The sequence below is a fragment of the Saccopteryx bilineata genome, chromosome 1 (assembly GCF_036850765.1).
Source record: "Saccopteryx bilineata isolate mSacBil1 chromosome 1, mSacBil1_pri_phased_curated, whole genome shotgun sequence".
Taxonomy (NCBI): domain Eukaryota; kingdom Metazoa; phylum Chordata; class Mammalia; order Chiroptera; family Emballonuridae; genus Saccopteryx; species Saccopteryx bilineata.
Window position 1 is genome coordinate 105,755,574 of NC_089490.1, and position 25,316 is coordinate 105,780,889.

General features: G+C 46.0%; 1 pseudogene; it reads right to left on the bottom strand.

The window, feature by feature from the left end:
- Nucleotides 1-2,216: 2,216 nt before the first annotated feature.
- On the bottom strand, nt 2,217-25,009 carry LOC136319276 (fructose-bisphosphate aldolase A-like; annotated as a pseudogene).
- Nucleotides 25,010-25,316: the final 307 nt, after the last annotated feature.

A 25,316-nucleotide genomic window follows, 5' to 3' on the forward strand; every position in this document is an offset into this window, starting at 1 on the left:
GGGAAGAGACAGTCTGAAAACAATCAACACAGTGCTGGCTTGCTTCTTCCTCCTTCAAATGCATAATCAAACACAGAAATAACAAAATGACGGGACTTTCCTTTCAGAATGCCTTGGATGGTGACCTTCACATTCCAGGAGAAATTTTGGTAAAAACTTAGATGCACCCGGTTAAAATTAAACAGCCAAGCTGAAAACCATGTCCTTGGGGAAATGACAACCGGAATATGCTCAAAAAATTCATTGGAACAATTGAGCTGAGATACCGACCGAGGTTAATAGTTCTTTATGATGAGATGAAGTGGTCTATCATGGACTTGGGTGGTCCAGCCATCTTAGTAAGCTTTGTCTGTTCTATTGATAATGGGAAGGTGATGATACTAACATCTTTCATTGGTTCTAAGATGCACCCCCACACACATACACACACTTTTAGCAGCTGTGTAATTCGAGTATGTCTTATGGTCAAAGTCTTAATGTCACTAAGGTCATGGCTGTCAGACACCTACCAGATCCGGAGTGCACCACCTTGAAGGCAACGCTTCCTCGTCAATGCCTGGAGCGAAAAGTGTCAGCCTTATCCTCTCCTGGCACACAGAAACTAATCACTAACATTCTGAGGCTCACCAAATAGTGTATTGTATTTTTTGATGATCTGACAAAAATAAAAAATAGATATAATTTTGATTCGTTCATCCCGATGGCCATTGTTGTGTTGGCTGTTGTCATTTCTTTTATTTGACAATCTAAGGGAAAAGAGGTCAGTGCTCCTGACTGCATAGTCAGGTCTTGAATGTTTTAAAAATTCTTGCAATGCCTGACCTGTGGTGGCGGAGTGGACAAAACGTCGACCTGGAAATGCTGAGGTCGTCGGTTCGAAACCCTGGGCTTGCCTGGTCAAGGCACATATGGGAGTTGATGCTTCCAGCTCCTTCCCCCTTCTCTCTCTCTGTCTCTCCTCTCTCTCTCTCTCTCTCTCCCTCTCCTCTCTAAAATGAATAATAAAAAAAAAAACATTAAAAAAACTTAAAAAAAAAATTTTTGCAACACACCAGTTGAAAATCGCTGGCCTAGAGGGCAACTTTATGTTGAAAAAGATGAACATAGCCCTGGCCGGTTGGCTCAGCGGTAGAGCGTCGGCCTAGCGTGCGGAGGACCCGGGTTCGATTCCCGGCCACTGCACACAGGAGAAGCACCCATTTGCTTCTCCACCCCTCTGCCGCGCCTTCCTCTCTGTCTCTCTGTTCCCCTCCCGCAGCCAAGGCTCCATTGGAGCAAAGATGGCCCGGGCGCTGGGGATGGCTCTGTGGCCTCTGCCTCAGGCGCTAGAGTGGCTCTGGTCGCAACATGGCGACGCCCAGGATGGGCAGAGCATCGCCCCCTGGTGGGCGTGCCGGGTGGATCCTGGTCGGGCGCATGCGGGAGTCTGTCTGACTGTCTCTCCCTGTTTTCAGCTTCAGAAAAATGCAAAAAAAAGATGAACATTGGCAGCATTCAGGGATCAGTTGAGAATCATTAAGGAAATTTGAGCTCTGTAAAGAAGTTTTGAGAATGACTTAACCAATTTATTTTTCACTTAATATTTTCCTTATTAGTGTGCCCAGGGGAGATAGGTGATATGTCCAATAAGTCACTAAATAAGTACTTTTGATAAGACTACAATAAAACTTTTTAAGAGATAAGAAAGCATTGAATAGTTTAATTGGGAGAATACTTTTCTTTCCTGGTGGTTCTTAAAACAATGATGTACAATACAATTCTTGCAACACACCAGTTGAAAATCGCTGGCCTAGAGGGCAACCGATGGTGTCTATGATACAATGAAACGCGGTAACAGCTCACACATATGGAACTTCCTTCCCCAGGCATTGACACTTTATACACATTAACTGACTCAAATCCTCATCACTGTTAGCCCCTCTTTACAGAGAAGGGAACAGGCACTTAGGAGATAAGGTCGCACAGCCAGAGATTGGTTGAACTGAGTGGGTTCCCACTGCAAGCAGTCAGCTCTGGGGCCCACGCTCTGACGCTGTACGGAGGATCTTACTTAGAAGTGTGAATGTTTACAGTGTGTCAGATAATAAACTGGTGCAAATTTTTCAACCAGATTTATATTTTAACAAGCACAGTACAGATTAGGAAGAACATGCATGAACATATTGCAAAGACAAGGTCAATTCTGTGCAGGCACGGAGCCACATTGGGAGCCTACGTCAAGGTAATTTCTTGTCCCGGATTCCCCAGTAGGCACTGCCTCCTTTTCCCAGGAGCACCCCACATTGGAAAGTTTCTTGCAGCTTCTCATTGCATTTGATGGAAACTTACAAAGAGAAGACACAAAAGCTTTCGGGCTACACGTCTTTTTCCATAGCATTACATTGAAATGGGAAGTGACTTTAACGATTACTAAGACACGGGTGTTCACTACCTTTGTCAGGGAAAGAGGCATTCCCCATTTTCAGGGACTAAATTAATATACTTTGCGAAGGATTAAGTAGACATTAGGACAAAGGGTACAAATGTGAACTGAGTGTTTGACCTAATGGTGAAGCTACCTCCCAAGTTTACTTCATTTAGTCTGAATTAGTACAAATTTTTACCACTTTTGATCTCACATGTTACGATGGATAATGACAACAGTGAAGTTTGAGGTATGAGCGATGGGTTGATCGTGGAGACTGAACTTTGGAGGCTTTGCTCATCTGCAGGTGACAAAATGTACAGCTCTGGTGACAAAACAGGAACGAAAGAATTGTCACCTTTGTTCATGGAAAATTTTCTTTGAACACTGTTTTCAAACACAAAACCAACAACAATAAAGAGACTGGTATCAGAGACCTTTAAAGCCCACCGGGCCGACCTAAGCTTCTTGCTCTTTCAGCAACAGGAAGTTTAGGGAAACGAAACAGGCCTGGTCAGCTTCACATTAAACCCCCAGGTCGAATGTTCATTTTCATCTGCCCCAAGGGATGCGAGGTGGAAAAGTTTGAGAAGCTCCGTTTTACAAAGAATCCCTTGAGCCTCATGGCCATTGGTCTTTATGCAGAAAAACACTCCCGGTTCCTTCTGTCCTGGGCTGCCTTCCATTGCTGTCCACCCATGACCATGTCTGCCCAGTGGCGGACAGGGTCGTCGGAGTTGAGGGCTCCCTTGGCAGAACATCCCCTGTAGTTTTGGCCCAGGAGGCCCATGCAGTGTGGTTTGCAAGGCAAAATTAGAGACCACCCTCGAGTCTTGAGTCTGAAATAGATCTCTCCTGCTGTCCAGCCCCATCTGGTGCTGGTATAGTGGGAGGTAGAACTGTGATGGGCTCAATTTGGAAGTCCAGTGAAACAAGAGCGCTTTGCAAAGCCAACAGAGTCCACACCTATGTGCATATAGAGGCTGAAAGTTTTTGCAAAGTTTTGAATAAGGTTTTTCCTACTGTATTAGGATTTTGAAAGACGAGAACACATTTCTATGTATTTTAATACTTATTCACTCAACAATATTTTTGAGCTGCTCTAGGCATGGAGAATACAGCATGGTCAGAGCAGCTCCTTGTAGAGCTTACATGCCAAGGTGGGGAGAGAGAGACTTTCAAAAATGACAACAATGTTTGGTGGTGATCTGTATAAAGAAAGATAAGGAAGGAGGGATGAGAATGTGTGTATGTTAATGGGTTCGTTGTGATAATAAATAGAATGATCAAATATCACTGAACAGGTGACATCTGAGCAAACAACAGGGATTCTGGGTCTGTTGTCTGGATGGTGCAGCCTGGCGGATTGGGTATAGGGTTGTAAGAGAAGGAAATTGGGGATGATTCCAAGGTGTGATAGACAGCTTATGACATGGCTCCTCATGATCCCCACCTCCTGGTATTCATGTCTCTGTGTAAGTGCCTCTCTGTTGAGTGTGGGCTGGACCTAGCGACCTGTTTCTAATGAATAGAATAGGGCAAACTTGCTGGCATGTCACTTCGGTGACTAGGTTATAGAAGACTGTGACTTCCTCTTGTTAGTGGAGTCTCTCTGTTGCCCTGCCTGCTCGCACATCTCATTGAGGCAAACTGCCTTGTTTGGGAGGTCCACATGGCAGGGACATGAGGGCAGCCCCTGACCCACAGCTAGCAGGGAACCAGGGCCCTCAGTCCAACAACCCGCCAGGAACTGAATCCTGCCAAACAACCACGTGGGCTCAGAGAGGGTCCTTCCCAGGTGACCTCTGAGGCAAGATTGCAGCCTCTGCTGATGCTGTGATGGCCACCTGTGAGGAAGCCTAAGGCTGAAAGGCCAGCTCATCATGTCCAGGTTCATCACCCACAGAAACCGGGAAACAACACAGGAGAGTTTTAGGCTCAGTTTGGGAATAATTGGGTATACAGCAATATACAGATAGTATACAAGGTTTCTGGTCTGGGCAACTGGAAGAATAAAATTGCCATTCCTCATATCTTAAGATGAGTGTGAACAGAAGCGGTTTTTGGTGGGAAAATAGCCAATTTAGTTTTGCATATGTACAATACATACGTATTTCTGTTTCTGTGATAATGTTTTTCATGAATTTTTTGAATGGTCCTAAGCAACCGATATATGCCATCTAAATGCTCTCCCGTTGACTGTTTTTTAAAATGTAAATGAACACGTCTTCAGAAATAAGATTCTATGATAATTTCAGTCACAATTATTTCTATCAAGCCAGACCATCAATACAGTACCAACCCATTGGTTCTGGTGTCTCACTTGTAGAGTTTATTTATTCTCTTACAGTTTGCACAAAACTGGGATAGAATTTGTTACGTAAAAGATTCACTGGAGCAAATTGACAGCACAAACCACTGAAGGGAAATAATGTTTCATCTGTAGCATTTGAGAAAGATGTGTTTATGTTAACAAAACCATTTGCTGTTGGTAGAAGTGTGCCCAACTTCCTGTGGTGCTGAATTATGCTAGCCTCGATGGAGACCTAACGCAAAGCCTGAAACCCAGAGCAACGACGGAGGTGAGACTGGCAGCCCGTGGAGGCCGGCTGGACAGGGGTGAGGAAGAGGCAGTGGGTGGACAGGCTATGTTGCTTATCCACTTTCTCATCTTCTTGCGAGAGAGCACCATTTTGGCTCTGGTGTCCGGTGGCCGGTGTGACCAGAGAGGCTGGGTCTTGTTACCCCACCCATTCAGATGGTGCCATTCCCTTCGCCCCACCTGGTTGAGGATGGGCGTGTGGCACGACCATGGCCAGTGAGACATGAGGGAGGTCACCACGGAGCACTTCAGCAAAGGGTGTTTTTGTTCTTTAAAAGAAAATATTGAGCCTGACCAGGCAGTGGCGCAGTGGATAGAGCATCCACTGGGATGTGGAGGACACAGGTTCGAGACCCCAAGGTCGCCAGCTTGAGCACAGCCTCATCTGGTTTGAGCAAAGCTCATCAGCTTGGACCTAAGGTCACTGGTTTGAGCAAGGAGTTACTCGATCTGCTGAAGGCCCGTGGTCAAGGCACATATGAGAAAGCAGTCAGTGAACAACTAAGGTGTTGTAATGCACAACAAAAAACTAATGATTGATGCTTCTCATCTCTCCATTCCTGTCTGTCCCTGTCTATCCCTCTCTTCGACTCTCTTTCTGTCTCTGAAAAAAAAAGAAAATATTGAGGGAAAACTTTCTTTTTCTGTGCCTGGACGTTGTTGTCTTTTTGTGTTGTCTGGGACCAGCTGAAGAGACCCAGCCGAGAGGTGCCCGAGGGGAAGGACAGAGGAACTCTGCTCCTTGCTGCTGAGGTTGAGCCAGCATGTCAACCACTCCCGGAACGGCTCACCCCTAAGGAACTAGTTTTTATAGGAGAGGGAACATTTTCTGATGGTTTAAGCCATTTTGGGGGTGGGTTTTCTGTTACTGGCAGCTAAAAGACTTCGGAGACAGGAAAATTCTAGAATGAGCCGAGGGCGGGCTCTGCCTGGTGTGAGCTGTGGGAGTCCTCACCCAGCAGAGAGGTCGTGGTTGCATCCCAATGTTTGGCTTGGGTTTGAGTCCAAGCTTTACCTTTTAACACCTGTGAAACCTGCAGCAGGTTTTAAAAACTTAATGTTTGTGGCCCTGGCCGTTGGCTCAGTGGTAGAGCGTCGGCCTGGCGTGCGGAAGTCCCGGGTTCGATTCCCTGCAAGGGCACACAGGAGAAGCGCCCATCTGCTTCTCCACCCCTTCCTCTCTGTCTCTCTCTTCCCCTCCCGCAGCCAAGGCTCCATTGGAGCAAAGATGGCCCGGGCGCTGGGGATGGCTCCTTGGCCTCTGCCCCAGGCACTAGAGTGGCTCTGGTTGCAACATAGTGACGCCCTGGATGGGCAGAGCATCGCCCCCTGGTGGGCGTGCTGGGTGGATCCCAGTCAGGCACATGTGGGAGTCTGTCTGACTGCCTCCCTGTTTCCAGCTTCAGAAAAATACAAAAAACAAAACAAAAAAAACAATGTTTTTAAGCCTCCGTTTCCTCATTTGTAAAATGGAACTGGTTGCACTTAATGTTTCCAAAGTAGGAATTCTTACCTGAGTGTGGCAGACACAATGTTAGAGCTTCTGTAAACCTGTTTTCATTTCTCCAGGGCCCATGGGCAAACCATGTGGCCCAGAATCCCCTGCTGTCAGGTAGATGTCATATGGATCAATGGGATGTGGTGATCTCTCTTTCTTCACCTGCCAACCAGATGCTGGTGAGGCCCTGAGACTCCAGGAGATGAGGGAACCTTTAGATGGAAGGAACCTGGGTCCCTGAGAGACTTTGAAGAAACCCAGACCCTCAACCACCTCCATTGGACTGTGACACGTGAAATGAGCAGAAAATCCCCCCCCCCCCCCGCCCGTGGTGTTTCTATACAGTGAGCATTCCTCATACTGGATCACACCGGTGCTGATACACAAGATGATTAAGGTGGTGTCCGAACAGTTTTACATTTTGATTTGTTACACACTTGTTTTATAGGTATTAAGGGGGAAAATTCACGTATACATAAAACTAGCCCCTCAGTCTTATGATTTCAGAGCTATTATTACTTAAAACAGGATTGGTTTAATCATGTGAGTTGGTTTAAGAAAAAGAACAAGTAACTAAAAGAACAGGTGTTAGGTGGAAACAGCAGAAGTGATAACAGAGGCACGCACATGCTGGCGTACCTCCTGAGGCTGTGTGGGCTGACGTGACATAACGCATGGGAAGTGCCTCTTGGAGCCCTGGCATGTAGTAAGTGTGATAAATGGTAGCTGTCACCTCGCGGTGTGCAGACCTGAATTACAAGATTGATCACAATGCACCGTAGGACTGGTTCACTGTTTACTAGTGTGTCACCCCGCTAATTCTGAGTTCCTTCTAGGTATCTCCAGTGTGGCTCAGTGCCTGGCACCTAATGGAAAACCAGTAACTGGGGGTTGGGTGTAGATGATCTGGGCAGCATGATGTCCTTTCTAAGATTACAGATCTGAATCCCCTGGACAATGAGCCCAATGCAGGCAAAACCTGTATCTGACTCAGTGCTGGGTCCCAGCACCCAATGTGAAACCTAGCACATAGTTGGTACCCAAGAAATATTTGTTGTGAATGACCCTATTTTAGTCATTCTCATAGACTCCTACACTGTCCAAATATGGAGTCAGGTCATGAGTTAGCACACCAAGGCGGTGCCAACATTCCTTGGAGAAGCTGATGAGAAGTGGAGCCCATGGGGTCCCCCGTCCCTTCTCCCAGCAGCTCAGCCCTGCCTGAGGGAGGCAGCAGCACGCAGGAGTGGGGACTGTGTGGCAGAGATAACTCTCACTCCGAGGAAAAAGCTGGCTCTGCTTCCTAATAAAACTGAGATGAGAGCGTGAATTTTGAAGCAAATAAATGTTTCAGGGCCCGAGAAGGGAGATGTTAATGGCTCCGTTCGAACTCGCGGAATTTATTTTCCATGAGGGCGGGACTTGCTGAGAAGCCTGGTTCAGTCAAGGTTAGGCATGAAAGAAGCGCCTGTGGGCTCAGTGGACCTGTAGTCAAGCCCCGAGACACTCGCCCAAGCACATTTCTTAATTAGACCTCCGAACCTGCAGCCGCCCCCGGCTGGTTACATGGAGACACGCTCGCTTTTTCTTGCTCTCTTTGGCTTTTTCCATGTTGGAAAAGATAATCTTTTCAGACTTGTTTTTCACAGTCAGCCCTGAGACAGCCCACCAACTCCCCAGGCTGACCCGTGTGCTCGCTGCCTCTCCCTCCGAGGGGGTTACTCCTTGGCCAGTAATGAGAAGTTTGGCTGGCCCTTTCAAAATGATTATTTTAAACAATGAATGGTGTTTACAGAAGTGAGACTGGGAATAGAGATTCATAATGAGTAGCTCCGGCAATAATTACTTATTTTCTATATTTACCGAAAATGACTACATACAGTGTTGCTGTTTTCTCTGAAGAGAAGAATGCCTCAATTATCATAACTATTTATCTACTTTCCTATTTTGATGCCTGGCAATTGCCATTTTTTAATTACTAGGACGAAAAGAAAATGTTACTCCTTAGATGAGATGGCTCTAATGTCGTTAAAAATGCATTTGCACATTAATATCAGTAACCTAGTGCGCAGGGAATAAATATAAAGTATTTGGACTTTGCAACATCCTGTCCAGCTGTTAAGCTTGTGATAGAAAAACAACCTGAGGTTGAAACAGTTTATTTCTGGATTCCTGAAATGAGTTACTTTTCCTCGGAGTTAAAGTTAATATGAGAATCACTTCTCTTAACAAAGGAGACATATTCTAACAGCATACCTTCATTTATATTCAGTGAAATAATCGTTAATATTAACAACCAGCCTTCCAGGCAAAAAATGTCTGGATTTATAACATTGCCAATTTCTGTGGTGTAAACACTCTCATCATGAGAGATAGCAATATATCATGGAATGTGTGTTCGGGATGGGATACGGGCAATTAATTTCCAGAGCTGGTGTGAACTGGCTCAGCACACCACTGGCTATGGATTATATGTTAAACACTTTGATTGAGGACCTACGATGTGCCAGGCATTGTCCTAGCTGCTGAAGTCACAGCAGTGGACCAAATAGACAAAGCCCCTGCCCTAATGGAGTAAGAGAAACAGACAATAAACAAGCTAACTAACAAACATGTTCCATCACGTCAAGGAGTGATGAGTGAAAAAGCAAGGTAAGAGGAAGGGTTGTGACCAGCGGGGGTGCACTTATGGGTCCAGTGGATAGGGGTGGCCTCTTGGACAGGTGTCATGAGCACACATTTAATTAAGTGAAGGAAGGAGTCCATGAGGATGCCTGGGCAAAGAACATTCTAGAAAGAGAAAAAACCAAGCAGAAAGTCGATGAGGCAGGAGGTAGGAGAATGTCTGGGGCTGATGTTTAGTCTCTGTTTCTGAAGGTCCAGAGATCTGCGAAGCCTGGGGCTGTCTTGTGGGACACAGATGTATTTGTGGCTGTCTCCAGGGAAATATTCTTACCCTAACTTTAGGCAAGGGTTGAGACTGGGGTGACCCACGACTCTGCCTCCCAGCTAGGGGCAAAGGCTTTCTGAGGGATGCGCAAACCTCGCTTTTATTATTGTGTCTACTATACCTCCAGCCACTTCATCTTCCTCATACAGATTGGCTCCTGATGTTCTTATTCCTCTTATATTCAAGCTTCTTCTACTCAGTCTGCTCTATGCTCTTGTCTGGATGGCGCTCCAGGGGGCAGGGCTGTCCGCAGCTGATCTCCTGTCTCCCAGAGCAGTGCCTGCCCCGCCATCAACATTCAGTAGATACTGAATTAACACAAGAAGATGCAAGTATCTGATGAGTTTGTGAGGACTCCCAGTGAGTTCATGCCTGAGCTGCTAACCCGCACCCGCAACAGTTCTCTGTCCTTCCTGCCACGTTGGTCCCCCGCTCGGCACCTGCGGAACTGCCTGGGAAGAGGCGCTCACACTTACTGAATGGTGGAAAGCATGGCCATTATTTTATCCTAAATGACTTTAATTTTTATTCTAGACCACTTTTATTTTATTCCTCCTTTATAATATGCATAGGACATTCTCTTGATGTTTTAAAAATTGAGCGGGCAGGAAAGTAAAATGATCTATGAGTTTCATTGCAACGCATTGAAGAAGGAAGCATTAAATGCAACGCAGTGAAGAAGGAAGCATTAAATGCAACGCAGTGAAGAAGGAAGCATTAAAATCTTTATAAAAGGGCTGCAGAGTCTGACAGGTGCAAGAACTTCTGGGTGAGACGGAATGATTCTCATTTGCTTTCCAGTTCTAACAGGCCCTGGGGCTCACCCCAAGCATCTCTGGTGCTGCAAGAACTTGGGCAGGCCACGGGCAGCTGAGGGGACCTTGGGAAAGGCCACTAGTGTCTTCAGTAAGACATGCGTCTGTGACAAAGGCAGGCCTTCCTTTCTGGGCATCTACAATGAGCACCGGCCAGAATCAGGAGAGAGGAGAGCTTCACTTCCAGGCTCTTAGAAGCTGGCTCATGATTCAAAGAGTGGAGGTTCAAAGGGGGTTTCTTTCTTCATACAGAGAAATACGAAGTTCGAGAGGCAAGCTGAGAAGTGAGGCTTCCTTTCTGGTGGGACCACAGTCTTGTTGGGTTTCAACACACTTCAGTCTGCTCTACGCTGAAAATGAGATTGGAAAACATATTGACCTTGCAGGTGCTTTAGGTGTGAACATCAAACAGATGCTTCTTTGTAGCTCTACGCTGAAAATAAGATTGGAAAACATATTGACCTTGCAGGTGCTTTAGGTGTGAACATCAAACAGATGCTTCTTTGTATCTGTTCATTAGTGACTGGATGAGTCTCCCACTTAAAAGGGTTTGATGTTTTTTTAATTTAATTTTATTTTCATACTGCCTTCTTTTTTTTTTTTTAAGACTTCATTTATTGATTTTACAGAGAGAGGAATGGGGAGCGAGAAATATCAAATTATAATTGCTCACTGTTGTTGTTCATTGGTTGCTTGTCCTATGTGCCTTGACCAGACAAGCCCAGGGTTTTGAACCGGCAACCTCAGCATTCCAGGTCGACGCTTTATCCACTGCGCCACCACAGGTCAGGCTTACGCTGCCTTCTAAGGTAAAGAAATGTATAGCAGGACCTCATTTTCAGAAACAGGGAAGTGGCAGTTCAGTGTTGAGAAAATGATACAAAGGACTGTCACAGCAGTCGTGCCATTGGCTCTGTCCCCCGCACTCTTAGGGTAAGGCCAGAACGGTCATCTCCGTGTGAGAGATGAGGACAACAGGCTCAGGGAGGTGAATGGATTCAGCTGAGCCCAGCCTCCCAGTCAGCGGCAGTCTGGGGCTCAAAAACAGGTTTTCTGGCCCCCCCGACTACTGTTTATTTGTGATGGGGAGTTAATAAGAGAAGGCAGGATCCCTACGGTACAAGTCAGATTTCTCCAAAGAAATGGAACCAAGAGAATGTGTTTACGTGCATATCTACAGAGAGAATTTTTTAAGGTTTATGTTATTGATTTTAGAGACAGGAAGGGAGAGAATGACGGGAACATTGATCTATTCCTGTTTGTGCCCTGATTGGGGATCAAACTGGCAACCTCTGCGCTTCAGGATGATGCGCCAATCGAGTTATGCGGCCAGAGCTAGAGAGAGGTTTTATTTATTTATTTATTTATTTATTTATTTATTTATTTATTTATATTCTAAAGTGAGAAGCAGGAAGGCAGAGACAGACTCCTCCATGCACCTGACTGGGATCCACTCAGCATGCCCACTAGGGGGCAGTGATCTGTCCATCTGAGGCACTGCTCCGTGGCAACCAGAGCCATTCTAGCACCTGAGGTGGAGGCCATGGAGCCATCCTTAGCGTCCGGGCCAACTTTGCTCCAAAGTTGGAGCTTTGGCTGTTTGAGGGGAAGAGAGAGATAGAGAGAAAGGAGAGGGGGAAAGGTGGAGAAGCAGATGGGTGCTTCTCCTGTGCTCTGACTGGGAATTGAACTGGGACTGCTACATGCCAGGCCAACATTCTACCACTGAGCCAACCAGCCAGGGCCTAGAGAGAGATTTATTCTTAGGAGTTAGCTCACACGTTTGTGGAGGCTTAACAAGTTCAAAATCAGCTGGGATAAGGTCAGCAGGCTGGAAATGTGGAAAGAGTTGCACTTTGATTCTGAAAGCTATCCAGTGGCAGAATGCCCTTTTGCCTGGGGGAAATCAGTCTTTGTTCTGGTAAGGCCTTCAACTGATTTGGTGAGGCTCCCCATCACATGAAGGGTAATCTGCTTTACTCAGAGTTTGATTTCAATGTTAACTGCATCACATCCACAAACACCTTCACAGAAAGATCCAGAATAATGTTTGAACAGATATCTGGGCACTGTGGCCCAGCCAAGTTGACACATTAAATTCATCATCATGCATACATTTATTTAAAAATACACTTCTTAATGATAGCAAAGGTAGCACATATTCAATATAGAAACTTGAACACTGCAAAAATGTAATAAAGAAAAACTTTCAATTCTACTAGGGTCCACTGGGATAGATATTTCTTACTATCTTAATTCTATGCATATGGACACTTTATATAAAGTAAATGGTTTCATTTCACATTAATGTTTTGCAACCTACCTTTTTTTTTCATCTTGCAAAACTCCGTGAATTTTCCCCTTGGTTAATAAATACTCTTGTACACCTTGATTTTCAATTCTAGCACAGCAGGTCTGTCTCATGACAGCTGTAGTGAATGGCTTCCCCTTCTGATCAACATCCTTTCTCCTTTTTCCTGATACTAGCACGGTGACTTTCTTTTAGGGACTTTCCCTCCCCCCACCCCCCAGTCTATTTGTCTCAGATGGTGCTCTCACCTCTGGACCCGAAGGATGAGCCTAGGGCCAAAGACGTAAATAGCAAGGAGGAGGGTTTCCTTTTCTCTATGTTGCTAGGCTGGTACACGCTAGGTCTAGGACTCCTGGAGGTCCTTTCTGCCAACACTTGGACTTGATCCTGAAAACAAAGACAGAATAAAGAAATGGACAAAACCAGACTCCTGATTACATTGCTGGAACACCTGAATCCAACCATGCCTGAGGCTACCCTGCCGTACTTTTCAAGCTATGGAAGACAATAAAGCCATCTTTTTTTTTTTCTTCTTTCTTTCTTTCTTTCTTTCTTTCTTTCTTTCTTTCTTTCTTTCTTTCTTTCTTTCTCTTTCTTTTTTTGCCTGAGCCAGTAGTGTTAGATGTCTCTTTCCCCTAGAAGAGTTCAGAGTCCTATCTGATATGGCCTCATTCCACCTGACATGACTGTACTGTTTTCTTGGTTTTGTTTCCATTTTTCTGATAATTTACCCACTCCAGACAAGATGCTGCCAGAGGATTTGGAAATGACAAATAAAACTAAGACATACTCCCTGATCAGAAGGAGCCTGTGGTTCAATAATTGGGGCCAAGCACACGTTAGTCATCTATAAGGATGTAAATTCTAATATCCTTGTGGGGATTCCCATCAGCTTATGGGAATCAGAACAAGCTTCCCAGAAAAATAAGCCCTTAACATTGACCTGGAAGGAAGGCGGGGTAGGGTCCGGGGAAGTTTTCAAATTCCTTTTCAGGGTCTAAGAGGATTATCTGACCTGGTCCAGAACCCCAGCTTAAATGAATGTATATATAAATCACCTGGGCATCTTATTAGAGTGCAAATTCTGATTCAGTAGATCTAGGGGTAGGGCCAAGATTCTACAAGTCTCCTGAATTCCTAGGTGAGGCGGGCACTGCTGGTCCACAGGCTGAGCTTTCAGGAGCTCTGAGTGGGAGGACCTGGACCTTGACTGCTCCCTCCAGTCTCATCTCATACCTGCTTCCATCTGACCTCTCTGCCCAACCTCAGAAGTTCCTCTGTGTCCTCCAGCACATCCTCTGACCTGCCTCAGGGCCTACAACCCCTCGGTTCCCCGCTTGAACGACTCCTTCCTGCCTTCACACACAGGGGGCTTCTCTCTGACCTCCGCTCAGATCTCTGCATGTCAGACGCACCTTCGGCACTCTGCCTGCGTCACGTGGTACTCCCCCCCCCCCCACCCCAGCACTCCATGACTTGCAAGCTTTCTTCACATCATCGCGGAGGCAGGAGACAATTCTGGACTAATGGATGAGCAAAACCTCGAGGGGCTCCGTATCTCGCACATCTGTAATCTGTTCTGGGCATGTGGCCAGGAAGCTCAGCCGAACTGCATCAACCTGTTTTTACCAGAATCTCTGCAATTATCAGCTTGATTGATGGGCTCACTATCTGCCTTTCCCAGGAGAAGGGAAAACCCTGGAAGGCAGAACCCCGTTCATCTTGCTCGTTCCTCTCCCCTCAGTGGTGTTGAGCACATGACAGGTGCTCAGCAAATGTTCCCCAAATGAATTAAATGATGGTGTGGATGGGAGATGGAGCGAAACAGAAAGCAGGAGAAACATTCCTGGCAAAGGGGACATTATGAGGAAAAGCGGGAAATAAAATGAGTCCCCCAGGCAATGGTGGCACAGTGGATAAAGGGTTGACCTGGGCCCGACCAGTGGTGGCACAGTGGATAGAGTGTTGACCTGAGACACTGAGGTCCCAGGTTCGAAATCCAGAGGTCATCGGCTTGAGTGCAGGCTCATCAGTTTGAGCACACAAGGTCGCTCACTTGAGCCCAGAGGTCACTGGCTTGAGCAAGGGGTCACTGGCTTGGCTGCCCTGGTCAAGACACATATATGAAGCAGTCAGTGAACAACTAAAGTGATGTAACTACAAATTGATGCTTCTCATCTTTCTCCCTTTCTGTCTGTCTTTCTTTCACAAAAGAAAGCAAGAGAGAAAGAAAGGGAGAAAGAAAGAAAAGAAGGAAGGAAGGAAGGAAGGAAGGAAGGAAGGAAGAAAGGAAGGGAGGGAGGGAGGGAGGAAGAAGAGAGAGAGAGAGAGAGAGAAAGAAAGAAAGAAAGAAAGAAAGAAGAAAGAAAGAAAGAAAGAAAGAGCAAGCTTTAAGGGAGGTGCCAGGGCAGGTTCTGAGGGAAACCTGAGTGAAAATAGAGAAACTACTTGGTCCCTGAGTCTAGTTTGGGAAACTAGGGGAGTTATGTAACCCAAAGTGTGGAGCTTAAGGAAGGGTTCAGCCTGCGACATGATGACAACAGCAGGGATGTGTCACCTCCTCGCTCAGATCTAGAACAGGGAGCAGAGCGTACCTGTAGGAAGGAGCGCTGTGCGGTTCTGAGACAGCACACGTTGGTGAGTGACTCACAGGATGTGGTGTGGTGTAGATGTGGTAATTATCGTCCAGAAGCCCTCCAGGATGGAAGTGTTTATTCCCCCAGTTGTTGGGTGTGTTGGTAGCTGACGGCTGATCGCTGAGTCCCTGCCTCACTCAAAGATATGTCTCCTTCCCTGGAGTTAGCTATTTCCAGTGACTGTTAGGTGTGTGGTACAAGTCTGAAGTCCCAGCCTAGCCGCAGAGCTCCCCGTGGGATGGGCTGAGACCTTTGTTGTGACTGTTCCCTGTGTCCAATACTGCTTTCTTCACTCGCTCTACAGAACAGATTTTGTTCCCAAGTGTACCCTGCAATATACGTCCTGCCTGCCAGTCTCCAGCTCTGAGTCTGCTTCCCAGGGAACCCAATCGGCGACAGATGGTACGATCTTGGCAGAATGATTTTAAGCCACTAGAATGTCAGGTGTTGCTTTTTGGCTAGAATCTTAGACACGATACTGCAAATTTTGAGTACAGAAGCTGAGAGGAAAAATAATGTTCAGAAGGCCTGGCCTCTGGGTCAAAGTTTTCTCAGACATGTCAGCAATATAGAAATTATTGTGATACAGTGCTGTATAGTTAATGAGAGGGTGTCTAATAATTTAGAAGAAGCAATGAGCATTAATGATATATATATCATTATATACATATATACATATATATATATGGCAGCTGTAATGTGATAGAAAAATATCTGACTTTGTTGATGGCAAAGTTACAGAGTTTGCAAATACTGAGGTCAATAAAAATAAATATATAATTTTTCCCCATCAAAATCATGTCCCCCCCCCAATTATATGCATGGATTCCCTGGGGGGTCTGAGGACCTTGGGTAAAATAAGTTAGTATTACAATGTCTGTTAATACTTTAAGATAGTTAGTTCTAGATGGTATGGTATAAATGTGTGTTAGTGACCCTCTGAGCCAGTGAGGACTCCACACAGCGGGGTGATAAGATAACAGTAGATCAGAAAGGTACAACTCAAGACTTTCTGTTTTCCTTATCACTGGTCAACACCAGGTGTCTTACCAATTAGCACAGAGAATAGCAAAAGTGGGTTTTTAATGATAAAATTTGTGGCCAGCAACCCAACAGCAGTTAGAAATGGGCTCCCATTATAAAATGAGCGGTGTTCAAGAGAAGCAAATTGCTGAAATGTTTCGCGACCCTCTGCACGCTGGGATGCTGGGGCATGAGAATCCAACACGGCTTGTCCTGCGTCCTTAGGGAGGTGCCTGTGTGCTGTCGTGGGGCTGGGGGCTAGCTGACTGCCCAACAGCAGACACCAGGAAAACAGACTCTGGACTCCGAAATGTGGTTTCTAATCCTCAAGAAAATGTTACCTGTAACGTGTGAGCAAATCAGCTAAAAAGTCAGGAAGCTGAAACATCACCAGGTTTATAATTATGTGCTATAAACCATTTGTTAACTGCATGTTTCTTAATGAATAAAAATATGTGAGGTGTGGTGAATTTGGCCTGAGGCACAATTTCAATATTTAGCCAGTAGCATAATGAGGTTGGAGAGAAGTATGTCTCCTCAAACTTTCTGGAAAGTTCTTATATCTATCAAAAAGAGCCCAAGAGGTTGTGCATGGCCCTATTGGCTTAGGTCAGTTTGCAACCAGGACAGTTAAATTGTTATCTACAATTATCGCCACCACCAGTACTTGACAAAAGGCAGATTTAGGGGACAGGAGGATGAAGACCTACTGTCAAAGGTCTCAGAGCAAGGTGGGTGGAGATTTCCTGGGGTCATTACCTAATATACATTCAGAAAATTAACCTGGAGGGAATTTGAGGAGGTCAGGTTTACTCAAATGGCCCCAGAGCATCTGCTTGACTTGGTGCTTTCTTACTCAGCTCACGTGGACAATTCTTGTTTCCTTGGGATGATTCCGGTCTTAAAAAACAGCAAGCAGGGCTTCCTGACGTGCTCATCCAGAGAAGTGAATTTGAGGAGTTACTTGAGGAGGGCTTCCATCTGCTCCCTTTGCCCCACTGGGCTTCATCAGGAGCAAAGACAAGTCTCTTTGAGTCTCTTACTTGGAAAAAATATAGAGTATTATCAGGAATACATCATTGTTCAAACTAATCTTTTCTTTCTTCTCTCCCTCCCTCCCTCCTTCTCTCCCTTCCTCCCTCCCTCCCTCCCTTCCTTCCTTTTCACCAGTAATCACTTTACAGTCGTCCTTCGCCATATCGCAGTTCACTTTTCGCAGTCTCACTATATCGCGAATTTTTTAATTGTATGTATCTAACTTTGTATCACGGATTTTTTGCTATATTGAGGGATTTTGCTCTATATTGGTATTTTTATATATTTATTATTTTAATTATTTTGGGGGTAAAATAAGCAAAATAAGTGTGGGAAAGGTTTATAAGAGTGTGGGGAGGATTTATAAAGCCTTAAAATATATATAAATAATAAAATAAATATAAGGGTTGCTACCTCACAGATTTTCATCTATCGTGGAGGGTTCTGGAACCTAACCTCCATGATAGGCGAGGGATTTAAAATCAAGTAACCATCACAAGACTACTAAAGAAAATCATGTTTTAATAATATGCTCATACATCCATTAAGTAATAGGAGAGGGGGAAGAGGAGAGAGATGAGCAGGAGCCCAGTCCATGTCACCCAATAAACATCCATCCATCCAGAAACATACACTATTCATCTGTCCCCTCACCCACTCACTCATCCATTCAGTATGTGAGTTTGACCGTATACCATGTGCCAGTCACTGTGCTAGAGGTCGGAGCAGAGTGAGGACTAGAAGTAAGGTCTCATGGATCTTAGACTTGTGGGAGAGACAGACATCAAACATATAATTACACAAATTAGTATGTAATTCTAATTGTGATACATGTTAAGGAAGAAAATAGAGGATAGCGTGAGAATATAAAATGAGGGGAGGGGTGGCATTTAACCTAGACTAGTAGATCAGGGAAGGCCTCTGTGAGGAGGTGACATTTAATCTGAGACCTAAAGATTAACTCAAACATTAGGAACGGTGCCTAGCAGATGAAGGGTGTGTGCGTGTGTGTGCGTGCGCCTAAAGCATTCTATGCGGAGCTCGTGTAGCCTTACGGTGTGCTAGTGGACAGGTTGAAGAAGTAAAGAGAAGGCAGTGTGACTGGGCTGGGACAGAAAGGCAGAGTGGTAGAGAGCAGGCAGGGACTGTGCTGAGAATACACTAACGAATTAGACACAACTGTCCTTGGGGCTTGCCATCAATAGGAGACATCACTGCATGACTGGGTGAATTTTAGCAAAATAGAGATATCTACCAGGAGGCCCTAAGACTTCAGAAAACAGGGTGGCTGGTACTGCCTAGAGGAGTCAGGGAAGGCTACCAAGAGGAGGTGATACTTAATCTGGGTGTCAAAGGCTGCGTAGGTGTTTGCTAAGTCAAAACAAAGGCGAAGGGAAGAGCACCTGCAAGGGCCAGGTTAGTAGTGACTGGAGCATGGAGTGTGCTACAGGAAATGTCAGGAGATGAGTCAAGACCTACAGCGTGAGTTGAGGGCCAAGGATGTTTATATTTTCTTGTAATAGTAGTCCATATGTGAATTTTGTCTGCGTTATAGACACACTCAGCTTTCACTTTCTAATTTTAAACACTAAAAATATGGCCATCATCTTTGTTTTCTGGGCTCATGAGTGGATTCAATCCTTTCTCTCTCCTTACGTAGTTGTTTGTTGGCAGTGGGCTGGAAAGGGCACCGGCCTTAGTGTACACAGACTGTACCACACACCACGGGGAGACGAGAGGCTGAGGAGTAGCAGCCTGGAAGCCAGATGAGGCCCCTCCTTCAAGAGGGAGGGAGGGACACGGCCTGGTGTGTTGAGGGGCAGGCTGAGAACACCTTTGCTTAGTAGGTGTGGTTAAAGATGACCGCGTGGGGTATACTTTCCTGGGCAGGTGAGGGTGCTGGCCAGTGCTTGCTTGATGTATTCCTCCCGGGCAGCCTTCGGGATCTCCGCTCTGCCCCAGGCCTTCAGAGCCGAGGGCGCAGGGCTTGCTATGGGAGAAGGTCAGCCCATGGCTTCAGCAGGGGGCCCTTTTTGATTGCTTTGAGGTTGATGGATGCTTCCTCCTCACTCTGACCTCCAGAAAAAAAGGTGATCCCAGGAACAGCAGGGGCACTGTGAGGCGCAGTGCCGTGACAGTTGCCACGGCAATCTCCTCATTAAAAAGTTTCTGGATACAGGCATGGCCTGGGGTGATCACACAGCTTCGGCAAGGTGCCTTCCAGGTGGGCATGCTGGTCAGAGCCTGTAGGCTGCAGCCAGCATCTCTTCCATTACACACGGACAGTGCTTCAAGTTGTGGTCCCCACTGGGAGGATCTCAGGCCCCATGACAAGCATGACACCATTCTACTGGCAGATGCTGACAAAATGGGCCAGAGTATCGGCGTTTTCCATGATACCGAGGGCTGAGGGGCCGCATTCCCCAAACTTTGGCACACGGCGTCTCTCGGCAAAGTCAGCCCCATCCTTCTTGTACTGGGCACAATGCTCGGACGGCCCATCCAGTCTTGGGTGGTAGTCTTGCCATTTGTTCCTGCCAGGGGTACCACACCCTCGTCTACCTTGATGCTCACAACACCACCCTTGGATTTGATAACTCAGGGGAAGGGATGTCCATCTGTCTTCTGACTGAGCATCTCATGGAAGAGGAGGACACCCCCATGCAGGAATTCACGCAGTCATCGGCGGTCAGAAGCAGCTGGCAGAAGTGCCGGTTCTCCTTGGTGTTCCCAGGGCTGGTGGACTGCAGCCGCTTGGTATCACTCCCAGTGGACTCACTCTAGCCAGGATGCTCTTGCCCGGAGCCACGATGAGATGCTCTCACCCAGAGCCACGATGCAGTGAGCAATGTCAGACAGCTCCTCTTTTCTCTCTGGGGTCAGCCCTGGGTACTGGGAGGGCAGGGTGCCAGGCAGTTCCCAGCACAGGAGAGGGGTGGGTTTACCCAGCGGAGGGTGGTGGGCTGGCGGGTGACTCTGGATTCAATTCTTGTTCTTGGTCAGGTGGACTCTTTTCAATGACCCAAAAGCAAAGGCTTCTGCAAATGTTCTATTCTTGCAAATGTATTCTGCGCTACTCAGCCTTCAAGTCTGTGATATTTACATAACTCAGAAGACTAAGCTGGGGGGCATGCCACTGATTAAGCTTTGAGGAATTTATACTTTTCTATTTGGAGAGTTACTGAAGCACAGAGATAATTCTCATATCCTTAAAATCCTCTCGTTACATATACTACATTGCCTGGATCTCTCTGGCAGCTTATTATTTCTGGAATATTCACTAATCCCACACATTTTTCTATCCATCTACAACATACCTGGTCTACCATTTCTCATCAATAGATTTTATGCATTTGTTTGGGTCAAATGCTAATATTTTAATTATACCAGTTATTAGCTATTCAGTGGAGTTCTGGCTAATTGGAAGGAGAGCCCTGATTTGTAGGATTTGCCTGCTTCCAGAGACGAATTTAATGGCAGATGCATTGGGTTCACACCCTGGGCCCCAACTTCTGAAGGGCCCTGCAAAACCCCAACTTTACACTTTTTCTAATGTAAGGGGTCCAATATTTTCTTCTGCACCCAGGGCCTCAACTGACCTTGTATAGTATTTATTAATATTTCCATCATACTAATTTCAAGTTACCTATATTTAACAACTGGCTTACAAAATTCTTGAGTATTTTTTTTTTACAGGGACAGAGAGAGAGTCAGAGAGAGGGATAGATAGAGACAGACAGACAAGAACTGAGAGAGATGAGAAGCATCAATCATCAGTTTTTCGTTGGGACTCCTTAGTTGTTCATTGATTGCTTTCTCATATGTGCCTTGACTGTGGGCCTTCAGCAGACCGAGTAACCTCTTACTGGAGCCAGCGACCTTGGGTCCAAGCTGGTGAGCTTTTGCTCAAGCCAGATGAGCCCTTACTCAAGCTGGCGACCTCGAGGTCTCGAACCTGGGTCCTTCCGCATCCCATTCCAACACTCTATCCACTGAGCCACCACCTGGTCAGGCAAATTCTTGAGTATTTAACAAAGAAGACCCCACTGGAGCTGTGTGATCTTTGTCAATTTATTTACTATCTTTGGGTTTGTTTCCTCATCTGCAAAAGGCGGGTATTAACAGTGCCTACTTTCCAGGGTGGGTGTGAGCGTTAAACAAGCTGAAGCATCGAAAGCGCCAGCCAGAGTGCCTGTGTGCACTCCACACACAGCCAGAGTGCCTGTGTGCGCTCCACACACAGCCAGAGTGCCTGTGTGCGCTCCATACACAGCCAGAGTGCCTGTGTGCACTCCATACACACGCTGCAGTCATCGCTATAGAGCACAAATGCCTGATTATTATTTAATGACTTAAGCCCCAAACAAGCAAAATGCCCTTCATCGATCTTCTTTTACGTTTGTGGATGTCCACGGATTGTCAGATAGGTTGGTCATGTACAGTCATTTTGCTGCACATGTTGTTTCTGAATAGCATTTTATTCACTTTCATTGAGCAAAAGATATTTCTACAATTGCTTCAAGAGTGTCCTGCTAGTATATTGTTGGACTTTCATGACTTTGCCATCTTAAAATATATTTTTTTCTTTTTATGATTCAAAAGAAAAACAAAACCCTCTTGAAAGCTTGAAAAATGTCCCTTATGATTTTCGCTTTAATACCCAGAAAGAACTGAATTATACCCTGTTCCTTTGTGTATCTCAGAAGGAATGGAAATTGACTTGCCTGCTTTATTCAGCTCATAATATAGTATACTTCATTGTCAAAACAGCTTTATCGATTAGCAGCGCTACCTATGAATGCCCTACCTGCCTTTGGAAGTTATATTAATGGCCAGCTGCTGAAATTCTGGCAGAGGGAGCATCTGAGTTAATGGTTTTGGTGAGAGTTTCTAAAAAGTCTTTTGTTATCCTTAAAGGGAAACAGACAAAAGGGTGTTATAAACTTTCATTTTATAATAAAGGGCCAAGACATATATGGCTGCATGGTAAAGAATACTTAACAATGGCAGAAGCAATAACGGCATTTAATTATCTCTCACAATAAGATGTCTAGTGATAAGCAGTTCCAGGTTGGTACAGTGTCTCATTGATGACTTTCTATCTCTCCCTTCTGTCCTCCTCATCATGTTCCTTTCGGTCTCTGGCTTGTTGCTTCATGGTTGCAAGATGGCTACCGCAGCTCCAAGCATCTTCTCCTTATACAAACATGGTCAAGGCAAGAGGTGAGGAAGGGATAGTGACAGGAAACTCTTCTGACTCCTATCAGGATGCAAAACATTTCTCAGAAGCTCTCAAGCAGACCTATTCTTGTATGTCACTGGCCAGAGCTTGGGCACCTGGCCACCTCCAGCAGCAAGGGAGGATGCAAAAGACAATATCTGGAAAAGCACACAGTAGGATCGCCATGTTGGTTTAGACTAATCATGATATAGCCCCTGGAGGCTGGAGAGAAGTCATGAATCAAAAACTCAAGGGCTCTGTATCTTATACCAGAGCAAAACTCATGTTCAGGGTTCTGTTAGCACGGAATGGGGGTGTGGAGGGGTAGGGCAATATCTGTCACATAATGAGTAAATATCACAGGTTTGATCCTCATATGTTAAATTTGACTTTGTGAGGCAGGTTGGGTAGAGTATTGGACACCTGACTCTGCCCTCTTGAGGTTCATTCCTCTTTCTTCTGATGACCAAACCTTCATTGTCCTTCAGAGAATCGCCTCTTTCTGACTTCTGGAACACACAGTGGATGGAAACCCCCAGGCTGATCAGCTCCTTCTGCTTCCTGTTTATAGCGGTTGTTTCAGGAATGGGCACATGACTCAGTCTGGTTCGATGAACCTCAATCCTAGGAGATTTTTGGTAACTGAAACGATTAGATTTCTTCAGGGGGTGCTGGTAGGTTGTGGGTGTTGGCCATCTCAGGAGGAGGGTTTGCTTGACTGAGAGGAAAGCAGGTCAAGAAATGAAGAAAGACAGGTTGCTGCCAACATTGTCCGAGAGCCTAATTCCAACTGTGGCTCATCTCCTAGACTTTATGCACACAAGCCATTATATAGTAGTTCTTTTGCTTATACTCATCAGCAGGGTTTTTGTCTGTTGTAACAGAAAGGGCCCTAAGTTACCTTTTATATGACACTTTCCTCACCTCCTGACAATTCCTCTTTGACTTTTGCCCCCACTGACCTCAGATAGGCTCTGTCATCGTATTCTCTCACTGCCTTCGTTGTTTTTTCTTTCTTTTTTTTTTTCATTTTTCTGAAGCTGGAAACAGGGAGAGACAGTCAGACAGACTCCCGCATGCACCCGACCGGGATCCACCCCGCACGCCCACCATGGGGCGACGCTCTGCCCACCAGGGGGCGGTGCTCTGCCCATCCTGGGCGTCGCCATGTTGCGACCAGAGCCACTCTAGCGCCTGAGGCAGAGGCCACAGAGCCATCCCCAGCGCCCGGGCCATTTTTGCTCCAATGGAGCCTTGGCTGCGGGAGGGGAAGAGAGAGACAGAGAGGAAGGTGCGGTGGAGGGGTGGAGAAGCAAATGGGCACTTCTCCTGTGTGCCCTGGCTGGGAATCAAACCCGGGTCCTCCGCACGCTAGGCCGACGCTCTACCGCTAAGCCAACCGGCCAGGGCTGTTTTTTCTTTACATATACACTTGTTTCTCCCGCCAGATTGTGAAGCATCTTGGGGCAGGGACCATAGCAGCCAAGAGCATGGATGCTGGGATCGTGACTCTGCTGTTTGCTAGAATGTCTATGCTGGTCCAGCTGTTTAGCCTCTGTGCTCCTCCTTAGCTTTCACATCTGTAAATGGGGATTGTGATAGCGCTGAGTGTATTAGTTTCCTATGGCTGCTATAACAAGTTATCACAAATGTAGTGGCTTAAAACAATACCTTTTTTTTTCTTCTGATTTTACTTTATAGTTCTGTAGGTTAGGAGTCTGACATGGGTCTCGCTGGGCAGAATCCAGATGCAGGCAGGGCTAGGTCCTTCTGGAGGCTCTCAGAGAGAATAAAAACACTTGCTTTTTCCTGCTTCTAGCGGCAACCACATCCCCTGGTTAGTGACTCTTCATCTCCTATGTCAGCAGTGGCAGGGCAAGTCCTCCTGACATTGCATCACTGTGACTCTGCTTCCATCGTCACATCTCCTTTTCTGACTGGTGATTATATAGGGCCCACCTGGATAAGCTTCCTATTTCAAGGTCAGCCAATTAACCACCTTCATTTCATCTGCAGCTTTCATTTTCCCTGCCATGGGACACAACACAGTCACAAATAATGTAACTTATCTATAAGTTCTGTAAATTAGGATGCGGGCATCTTCAGGTGTCCATTATTCCATACGAGGTCATTGGGTTTTTTCAAGGTTTAAATGAGGTAGTACATATATGGTGCTACATAGCAAGTGCTATTATTGTTTCTGTTCCCCTCGTGCTTGGCACATAGTTGGTTCTTATAATAGCTGATCCTCCCATCAAGAAGTGGAGTCTACGTATTTGCTCTTGAATCTGGGCTATGAGATTGCTCCACCAATAGACTATTGGGAAGTGATGCTGTGCCAGTTTGGGGGCCCAGGCCTTAATAAACCGGCTTCTTCTCCTCCTGACTCTTGGGATACTGGCCGTCAAAGTCCAGCCACCATGCTATGAGGAAGCCCAAGCTGCCCTGTGGAGAGGCCCACATGCAGGCACCAGTCTGACAGCTACAGGAACGAGCTATCTTGGAAGTGGTCATCTAGCCCAGTGAGCTGTCCCAGCTGACAGTGAGTGGAGCAGTGACAAGCTGTCCAGGGCAACCCTGTTCACATTGTAGATGTGTGAACAAATATTGTTGTATAAGCCACTAAATTGGGGTGATTTGGTTATGTGGCAACAGATAACAAAACAGGGCTCAACAACTTATTCAGGAAATGACTATGTGAATAAATCATCAGGACTTAAGGGATCCTTGTGCCTCTGTCCACAGATCATTTTAAAGCTCATGAAGCTTCTTCACACAGGCCACAAGGGATGATGACATCTTTACAAATGACTGTGCCCCA